The sequence below is a fragment of the Barbus barbus genome, assembly GCF_936440315.1.
Source record: "Barbus barbus genome assembly, chromosome: 9".
NCBI classification, from domain to species: domain Eukaryota; kingdom Metazoa; phylum Chordata; class Actinopteri; order Cypriniformes; family Cyprinidae; genus Barbus; species Barbus barbus.
In genome coordinates, this window is record NC_136737.1 from 22,464,100 (window position 1) to 22,475,522 (window position 11,423).

Sequence of the window (11,423 nt, forward strand, 5' to 3'; positions counted from 1 at the left end):
AAATAATCACTGTGTTGTGGATCGGCCATTGTTCTCGTAAAATCAAAAACATGGGTTTGAATGCCAGTACCATCACGTATTGAGTGCAATAAATATTCTAAATCTGGATTTAAAATTAAAAATGAATATCTAGACAGTTAGATTATTAGAGTTAGGTGGGTTAGTTGTTAAAGGGATAGTTCACTCAAAAATAAAAAAAAAATCAGTTTACTCACCCTCAAGAACAAAAGAAGATATTTTGAAGAAATTTCGTAACCAAACAGCTGATGGTATAGCCACTGACTTTCTTTCTTTCTTTTTGATTTTTTTTTTCATGGAAGTCAACTGTTTGGTTGCCAACATTTTTCAAAATACCTCTTTTTGTGGTAAATGGACGAACGAAACTCATACAGTTTTGCAACAACTTTAGGGTGAGGATATGACGACAATTTTCATTTTGGGGTGATATATCCCTTCAACTGTAATAAATTTAAATAGAACATTTTTGGAAACATTTTGGACTTGTTTTACAGTAGCACCACCTAGTATATATGCAGTGAACTGCAGTAACATGCTAATGTTTTGCAAAAATATATGGTCACCTTTTTTGTAATGAGATTACACTGGAGATTGAATAACTACTCATGTAGTGCTTTTTGAGCATGAATGTAGCAACATCTATAACAGTCTATACGCAATCTGTAAAACCCAAAACATGCATGTTTTGTTTCACATCTGAGTGAATTAGTGCCAAAGAAACATTACAACGTTCAAAATAACTTTTAGAACCAAAGTGAAAAGCATTGTCGGTAATATGGAATTATTTTAAATGTGTTACATCACACTGTTCATTTGCAATACAGATGGTCAAAAACAAAAACAAAATAACAAATGGCTAATGCGACAAAACTAGAACACTCAAGGGAGGTCTGTGAATTTTCAGTACCAGAGTAAGCTCTCATTGTCATGTTTCGTGGAATTCAACAACTAATTATCATGGCTTTTGGGGAATTATTATCAGTATTCAGACTCCAAGACTCCAGAGTCATATGGTTAATATCACTCCTCACTAGGCTGAATGATCCGAGCAGTTTATGTCTCTATCTTTCACTTTCTCCATTCCCTAACGTCTATCCATGACATGCCATTCATCAGTCCATGCGCCGAGTGGAGGTCCGTTGGGACAGAAGCTCCAAACAGACCAAATGTATCACTATCTGGGACGAAGCAGGAGGACATGTCAGTCAGACCGTGGCCAATTGGGAATCAGCATGTGCTTGGCAACAGCATCCAATAATAACAGATCCAACACTTCATCATCTCTATTATTTTTAACATTTTATGTTTATGCACAGAACAGCTGGTAAAACCGGAGTAAGCCCAGGTGGTCTAATTTCAACGCATGCAAAAAGGAGAGCAGCAAACCCTGCTTAAGTTGTGTTTTGTTTGCATAAGATACTAATGTTCTGCCGTCTCCACCAAGCAAGTTTGACCAAGTTCTTCCTCAATCAATCAGCTAATTTCAGTCCTTAATTATCATTAGTATTGCCATTCATCTCAATGGCAGCTGAAGTTTTGCTCCAGGCCGACAATGCAGTCCAAATCAAACTTTCATGAATATCTTATCAGTTCAAATCTCTCCCTCTCCCAGTGTCCAGACAGAGGTATGGTGGTCTCGCTTAAGCACACATGTTTTGACTCCATGAGCACACGTGAGGTCATCTTTCCTCCACGTGCCATCAACCTTTAACAAAGCTGTGTGCTACAGAGCGTTAAATGTCTGGGTTAAACCAAATTCCTCAGTAATGTTTTCCTTTGCTATTTTACCACTCTTATTCTAATTTTAGCAAGAGGTTAGAAGTTGGTTAAAAGTAGAGAAAAGTACTGACAGATCAGGAAGTGGCAAGCAGTTGGGCTGACAGCCTGAGGTAGGCCGCTTTTACAGTGAGGTAAACACACTTTGCCTGCTTACATTAATATCAACTGTTAGCCACAACTGAGACCTTTGCTTAGATTTCACTTGTACTACAATCTCAGGTCCATAACTTTGAGATAAGAACCAAATAGGATGCAGAAAGTAACCCAGGTCAACCAAAATGATGCTCATTTTATCATCTGGATATGTTAATTCATGCAAAAGTGTATAAAAAGGCAGAATCTAATATATATATATATATATATATATATATATATATATTGTGTGTATGTGATGAACATGTTTTAAGAAACATGAACCAACAAACGGACACTCTTTATTCTTTATCTTGGATACTCTTATTGTGTCCTGATACTACAGTCGAATAGGAGCGTCTCAAAACGATGAGGAGATGTGGTCTGATGTCAAACAGCATTAGGCCATTCCTGTCCTGTCATGAATTGTGGCATGGGAAAAAGTGCACTGAATCATGGATTGACAAACTTGTGGTTAACATGCATTGCTTATTGGATAATTTATCAGATGGGAAAGGAGAAGAACAGCTAGGAAAAGAAAAACAACAAAGGTGGAGAACCTGAATGAATGCCAACATGGAACACAGCAGAAGAGTGTCGTCCCATACATTCCCACTGATTCACAAGCTCGGTGGGCCACAAATCTCAGCAACAACATGCTGAACAACAGTCAAAACCACAAATGCATACATGCACGCAAACATATAGATCCGGACATTCCTGTAAACCCTAAATCTTACGATCTGGTTCTGAGCCCAGAACTGAACCCCCTGCTGAGCAACCAAAACAAACACTGGGATATTTGGCGAAGATGACTGAATGACTCAGTTACGAAGAGGCTTTTCATTATCAAAACTTGTTTATGCTTCACACGTGAACCACTGCAGACAAACTTGACATTATTTACCCAGGTAAAGGTAGTTCATGTAAATGCGGTTGCCAAAACAAGAATCTGAACTATCTGAATAATTCCGCTGATTCATATGAATGAGATGATTTGAAAGTGAATAATGACTTACAATTACAACCATAAAATAAACCAAGCTTCACTCACCTCCGTTGATACTGATGGGCTGAAACAACCTGTTGTATTCTGACAAGTTGAGAGACTGCGAATGCATTTTGCTTGTTTGGAGGGATTGACAGAAAGACAGATTAAATACTGTCAAAGCATCTCTGAACAAAACAGGCCTAAAACAGATGTGTCCATCAATAATTCAATAAGAATTGAATTTGCATGATGATACAGAGGCCATTATAGAGCTTTAATAAGGAACATGCAGATCATTATGTAACAGCACTGGAAATTAAAAATTAAAATCATCTGCAACTTCTGATCATCTGTGAAGGTTTTAAAATAACAATGCATCACATAAAAATGTAGCTAATTTTTAGTATTTGGTTAATTTGGTTTTATTGTTAGAATGTTTTCTCTTAGTATTTTCTCAGTTTAATATGTAAACCATCTGTAGGCTGATTTCCCCTCTAAAAGTGATCTATTTTGTTTGATCTGACCAGTCTAGCATAGCAACACTGGCTCAGCCAATGACGTGCATTTGAGGCTGTTTCACTGACCAATGGCAGATGAGGTGAGTGTTTATAAAACCTGTTTGAAAGCAGTCCTTGTAATTACACAGAGCGCTAATGTACAAATTGCACACTTACCTTTCAAATAACGAACTAAGCTTTAAAAAAAAAAAGTTGTATAATGATAAAACCATGATTAGTTGTAAATATCTGCTCAGATGTTACTAATATCTAAAAAATACAGTCATATGACCAGTCAAAATATAGCAGTCTTGTGACCCTGATCCAAGTCAGAATCATTAAAAAGACTGCCAAAAAGAACCACCGTACTGACAGGAAATCCTTTGCCCTCTCATAAGCCGTCAAAATGTGTGCCAACACAAATCCCTCACACTGACAGAGGCCAATATTATTTCGTAAGAGCCGCACATTTGACTGTTGAGCGTGACGCTAACGGGTCACTTACCGGCATCAATTGAGATCCCAGAGACACACGATAGCCAGGAATTCCCAGAACACGGTGCTCTCTTTCTGAGACACGTAAGTTCAGGAACAACATAGGACACAGAAATCTAATTACCTTTGCAGTAAATCGTGAAGTGTGAACAAAACAGGATGAAAGTGTGTTGTCAGCTGTTTCTGGAAGCCTTTTGGAAATACATAGGCTACCCCAAAAGTAGTAAAACCAGTGGACTAGAAAGGAGAACTGGTACTTTGTACTCACATCCAGTCATCCTGAGCAGGATTTAATGCTAAACAAGTAGTTCACATACAGTAATTGCCATTCTTAGCCAGTTGGCTCTTCAAAAACAATCCTAAAAACTACAGGCTCCAAACTTGTGTTGTGGAACTTATTTGACCTCAATGCTTGTACTGTGTTATTTGTACTCAATTTAAACAACATACCTTTGTGTTTACCTGTTTGTTCAGCATCACATCTGTGATGAATGTGTTTAAGAAGTTCATTGATATTAATATTTCTTGTTGAAATAGGTGCTGACTGAAACAGAATGTGTGCCCTCTTGCAGCAAACGAGGGAATTATGAGTGTCATAGAGTGACCTTGTGACCAGTTCATTTTACTATTCACATTTTAGCATTCATATGTACAAGTCTGAAGATGTCAGAACCGCTATGACGGCGGCCATTGGGTCATTGTCTACAAAGGAAGAGAAAACGCCTAAGTCTGTGTGGACTACCAGTTATAAATAGTGAATTATGAGTTGAACAGAACTGTTTTATTTATGCTGAACTGTAGGGCCGAGTAATATTCCAACTTGTGTCTATGTGAGGACAGAAAATAACAACCAGAGTGGTCTGGCACCTGCTCCAAAACCTCGCTACTTGCTAATAACGAGAATAACCTCACCATGTTTTTCGCTAGCATAGAAGATTTGCATTTGGTAATGTAATTATGAATTTCTTTAGAACAGGGATATAATAAGGTCATCTCGTTTTGCATTTCTGTGGTCTCATATGCCTTCAAGGTAATCTAACTTGTTTGACAGCTACATTGGATGAGTAAAAACATGCTGCAGGTCTAAAAGATTAATGTTTGACAGATTCTGGATTTCTCTGCACCAGCAGTTTTTTTTGTTTGTTTAGCTTGTCTCTCCTCTATGCAAAATTGAACAGCATCAGACACTGATTTGAAGCAAAGCAAAGAGGAAATAAATTTCCAATGTACTGGTATGTATTTAATGTCAAGTCAAGTCAAGTCACCTTTATTTATATAGGGCTTTTAACAATACAGATGGTGTCAAAGCACTTAACAGTATCAAATTGGAGGATAGCGTGTCAGTAATGCATAATAATAAGATTAAACATTCAATTTTCAGTTAAAGGCAGTTCATTATTGAATTCAGTGATGTCATTGTCTAGCTCAGTTTAGTTTAAATCAAATTGACGATAATCGCTAGAAATTAAGTGCAATTAATGCAAGCTACAATGAATTGCAGTTTATGTATCTTCTACATATCACAAATGTATTTCCGTGTAAATGGTACCCCCTGGTGGAGATGCTCTTCTGACTTGGCTTTAGAAGTCTGGGGCCTTATTACAGAAATGAACTGGTTATTAAACACGTGGTTACTAACACAGGATTCTGGATTTCATTTCAAATTTTCAATTTGGTAAGGAAATGTATAAACTCATACATAAGATCTCAAAAATAAATTCAGACCCAACAATCTACACACCATTTCGTCAATGTTTAGCATAAGTCAACAGTCACTAAGTAAAAAAAGCAATAAGATTGGTGTGTTTTCTGTACATTTATATTATTTTACAATAGAGCATATCAGTGAGACATGGCAAAAACTGGCAGTTTGCTGTGCCAAACCTTACCTGTTAAGCTTTGTTTAGCTGGGCAGCAAAAATCAGACTGGCATTTCCATCTCAAATGCTTATAGTTTCTTTAGTATGACCAGCAAATAAAATCAGGTGTTAACAAAGCTGTACCTGTTGTTTTGTTGTTGTTTATTGGAATGCGAGTCACCATTTGTTCAGATTTCATTGCACTCATCCAAGATTATTTTTTGGAACAGATTTGAATAAATGTAGTATTACATCATTTGCTCACCAATGGATCCTCTGCAGTGAATGGGTGCCATCAGAATTAGAGTCTGAACAGCTGCTAAAAACATCACAATAATCCTCAAGTAATCCACACCATTTCAGTGCATCAGTTAACATCTTGTGGAGCAAAATGCTTTGTGTTCATAAAAAAACAAATCAAACTTCAAACCTACAAAGTCTTCTATTGTGAAAAGACATCTTGTCTGAATCAGGAGAGAAATATGCACAGATTATGCCCCGTTTACAAGCGGGAAAAAAGTCCAAAATGGTTCTAAACAGACATGCCAGTGGTCAAATGGACTGCAAGGGGTTCTTTCTCCACTGAACACCTGGGTTGGGTTATTTTGACCCAACCGGTTTGTTTATTTTTCCTCTTCATAGAATTTTCTGGATTCTTCACTCGTCTCGTCCAGATGGTCAAGCAACTCGCAGCAAGCAGGATTAAAAGGGAAATTATTATGATGATATGATTATTTACCTCAATTTTTTATAAGCTGTGCTAAGAGCACGCTGATTTCACGGTTAATGTGATATTTGATCTGTCGCTGTGCGGATTAACGTTAGCATTATTCTGTGAATGAAGTAGCCGCCTACATTATTTTGTTGACAAAAAAGGCCTCAACAATCTCTTTATCGTTATATAAAAGTTATGTGTGTGTGTGTGTGTGCGTGCGTGCGTGCATGTGCAAAGTTTTATATATTTTAACGCCTCATGGAAAAGATATGAACTATGGTTAGGTCAGAAATACAGAGGACAGTTAACTTACTGTCTGTATAACCTCTCTGTATAGCTTTGTAATGTTTTGTCAGAATTAGTTAATTTCGTACTAAAATTGATCTTTTAAGGTATGTGTTGGCAGTGCACAGTAGACACACACAACTAAAAATATATATTGCTTATCCTGCTCAAAAATACCATAAACATTGCAGATAACATCTGAAGTCAAAATTAATTTATATACACATAACATAAAAATGAATCCCGTTTGATTCGCTTCAAATCGGGTGATTTTTAGGTCAGCGGTTTGCATGTGACTCAATGGTGCTCTCTGCTGGTAGGGAATAGTAGGATGGCGGATCGAACACTTCCGGTGACTTCACTGCCTGTCAGCAGTTTAGAAAGCAATGAGCAATCCAGTCATTATATATAGATCAGTGTTATGGACTCATATTTTGTTCAGAAGCAACAGTTTAGAGTTAAAACGCCTTAATGATGGATTTGTTTCTTACAAACATGCATATTTTTCACTTTACAAGATGTTAATTGATGGACAGGACTGGTGTGGATTATTGTGATGTTTTTATCAGCTGTTTGGACTCTCATTCTGATGGCACCCATTCACTGCAGAGGATACATGGGTGAACAAGTGATGTACTGTAATGCTAATTTCTCCAAATCTGTTTTGATGAAGAAACAAACTCATTTTGATCTTGGATGCCCTAAGGGTGAGTAAAAATTCAGCAAATTTAAATTTGTGGGTGAACTCAAACTATGTAACATTAATTCCCTGATAGCACACATACACCTCGGAGACATCTATTTGACGTCTGCATTTACATCTGCAAGACATCATTTTAGGGTGTTTGCTCATCTGCAATACGTCTATAGGACGTTTCCTTTTAGATGTCAAATAGATGTCTATTAGATGTCTTTAACATGTTTATGATTTAGAATGTATGTAGAACTGACATCTTAAAGACATCTGTCAGACGTTTGTAGACAGCAGATGCTTTCCAGATCAAGAGATCTTTAACAGACATCTTGCAGATGTATGTGTGCTATCTGGCTTAGTAATAGTACTAATACTTTTGGAATAAGCAGGTCAGATTGCATAACCTGAGAAATGTGTCGACATTCAGTCCTATAAAAAGTAAAAATTAAAACCAAATCAGATTTCTGTGCAGTGTGAACAAAGTTCAAGAAGCCCCTAATGACATGTGGAGAGAATATAAAATTGAGCTGCTTACACAATACTGAATCAGGATGCAGTTGTACAAATTAAAATATCTGACTCAAGATGATATTCCTCCTTGACTTCATTCATTTAATGAGTCTTCACTGCATGATGTACATCTTTGCTGAGGTCAAGGTAACAGTCTCACCAACGATCTACGCCGGTTCTAAAGAAGAAGAGTTTTGACAAGAAAAGGGTGGTTTGGTTTGTATATTGTATTAGATATTGTGATTGATGTATTATCATTACCTTTGATGGCCTGTCAGGCTGATTCATCGTATGTGGATTTGTAGCTTTCTTTGCTTTCTGGTATCTTATTTTTCCATTAAAAAAAGATTTCTTGTGAAAGCCTATTTCTGGTGCATACAGAGAGTTAAGAATAGCTGGGTTTGAGTTTAAAAAAGGCCTAAAATTAAAGATATTATTCAGATATTAATTAAATAAAATTAATATCTGAATACCCTTTGGAAATGGAAATGGAAAACTTCATGAACATAGAAGCATTGACGATTCCATTTTTAGCCCATATGCTTTTTGTGCATTTTGGTGTAATGTGCATTAACCCACCTGTGTTGTGTTTAAGAAACAGAAAACCACACTGAGAATTAATCTGAGATTTTTTTCTTGGGTGATGAGCAAAATGTAGCCCGTGACCCAAGACAAGCCAAGCATCACTGCGAGGGAGAAGCTACTCAAAATCTTATTCTTCAGAGGAGTTTTACGCGATCTAAACAGCATCATTGTGTTATTGGTGAAATATATTGTCATAAATCTGCTTTGGTTGATAACTGATAGTGCTTTTCTGGTACTTACCTGTTTAAGATAGGGTTGGTTCTGCAGATGTTGTAAGAGAAGTGCAGCATGAGCAGTAACGGGAGCACGAATCACCAAAACATGTTTTTTTATATACTGAACTTCTGTTTGTGGTCCATTGAAGCCAGCCAGCAACTGCAGCAAAGAAGAGTGACAACTGAACCAACATTTCCATAATCAATGTAATAATATTAAATAAAAAAGAAAGAAGTGAAGTTAAAAGTTAAAAACAACTCTTCCTGTCGATAACCTAAAGGCTCATCCACACGGTAGGTGGAACCCAATGAGATACTAACAATAACAGCAGGCAAACCTAAACAAGAAAAGCTTTATAGATACTGATGGCATTGCATATTGGAGACATTATTTCATGGTTAGGGTTTAGTCATGTTTGCAGTTAATACCCAGGATGTATGGGAGAACAAACTAAGCAATATTTTGCAATATTCCTAAAAATGTTGTTTAATAACAATTCATTGTGGTATACACATTTTTATATAAAAGTGCTGAAAATATCCTCTTTTTCATTTTTAAAAGCAATGCACACTGCATTTAAGAAACTTGATCAATTTTTTAAATTATTATTTAAAATACTGTTATATCTGTCTGCTCACCAATCTAGGTAATGTTCAGAAATAACTAAGGTAATTGGTTGGTTGGTTATGGTTCTTTACGCTGGTAGGAAAACGCAATTGACCTATCGGTAAGCCTCTCCCCTTGAACACAGATGAGCCAATGGCAGTTGAGTATCAGTTGCATGGGGGCCAGAACTCGGACATCTTTAAGTTTCAGCGCCATAGAGAACCAGCATTCTGGTTGCCATACTCTCATTAAGTAAAAATTTTCATCTGCTCAAGCAGAACGTTAAATTAAATTTTATTAACAAGGTTCGAGAGGTAGCTAACCATCCTAAATAGCACAATACGTATATATATGCAGCCTACCTACCTCTGTCTCTCTCAACCCCAACTCCTCACTCCTAATCTATCTTCATCCTATATTATGGATAGGGGGAGTTCTCTGGGTTCAGGCTATATTCCAGGCTCGAAGCCCTCCCCCAGGACAGCAATCCAAAATATGCTTACTATTTGCTATCAGATTAGATGTAAGGGTGAACTCGTGAATGCCATCCTATGTGTTTCAGCAAGGTATGTCTGGCTAAAACTAGTTAACGTTAAAGTTAGTGAGTCCATGCTAATGTACAAACCTAAATGGCTAACTGTTCACATCATGTACAGTGTAGTTCAAAAACACATAAACGAAGGTCCACATTTTAGTGCATCTCCATATTAAAATGATTAAATGTAAATTAATTTAATCATGCCCTGTGATACTTGAACAGCATTGATCCTGGATGCTGTCATCTTCGATCATGACGACCATAACATGAGGCTTCTCCCGCTTGTGCTGTGATCTGTAAACCCTCGCTTAATCTTAAATTAATCTTTTATATATCCTTCCATGGCATATTTAATTCCCACTCGAATGCTCCTCGATGAGATTAAACAATACATCAGTGTTTTGTGTTCCATGTCTCCTACCCCATCCAACCGGCATGGAGACCTTTGGAAACCATGAAGGTGTTCCAGACACTGAGTTTTTGAAGAGCATGAACACATTAAGGCTGTACAGAGTATTCCAAGTGAACGTGGCCAACAGGAAGTACTGAAGCAGAGCTGTGAACGCCGTACAGGGTCCCTGATCTTGGTACTTGTGGTATATAGTCAGACTCAGGAACCACATTCTGGCCAGACTTCTTTGCTACATGCACATGTTGGCCTGGGTTGTTTATGCCGAAGATGAAGAGAAGGTAGAAAACCATCATGCTTATGCAGATGTTCACCACTAGCAGAGTAGGACTGCCTCCTCTTGACTTCCTGTGGCATGTGCATGAATATAAAAACTGCTTCACCAATGCAGAAAGCTGTATGCTTAATAGTGTAAACTATAAACTTTTACCTGGTTATGATTTGGTACAATGCTGTGACACACAGTCCCGATACAGACATAGCACAGCCGGAGATGCTGATCCAATGCAAGGCTTCAGAATATTGATAGTTGATATCGTATGCCTGCAGAAAATGACACCTGCATTAAATTCTAGTGGAAATTGACTTTTAATCTACTGATGCATTTAAACTCAAATAAATTGTATTTACATCCTTATGCAAATATATCTTACCATCAGAATAGCAAAGTTTGCATTCTTTTGTCTTTCACACTTGCTAATTAAATGTTTTGAGGGGCTCTCAGTTTTGGTGCAACCGTCTGTGATCCAGTCCTTTTTTCTGTGACTCCAAAACACGCATGCAAAGTCATTGATGGACAATGTGGAATCGGCCTGAAGGATCAACAATGCATTAATTTATCAACACCATACTTGTATGGACCTCTGTCAATGTTTTTGATAATGAGAAACATCGCAGTGTAGTTCTTAAAGAGGTCATGAAATGCAGTTTCAGATTTGTATATTTTGATGTTTCTCAAGGTTAGTTTAAGTTTGATAGTACATCAAAAAAGATTCAATATTTATAAAAGTTATAATTTTTCCATCCTCTGTTACTTGCAGAAATAGAAGCATGTGTTTTGATACTCGAGATGGCAAGCGCTGTGATTGAGCTCT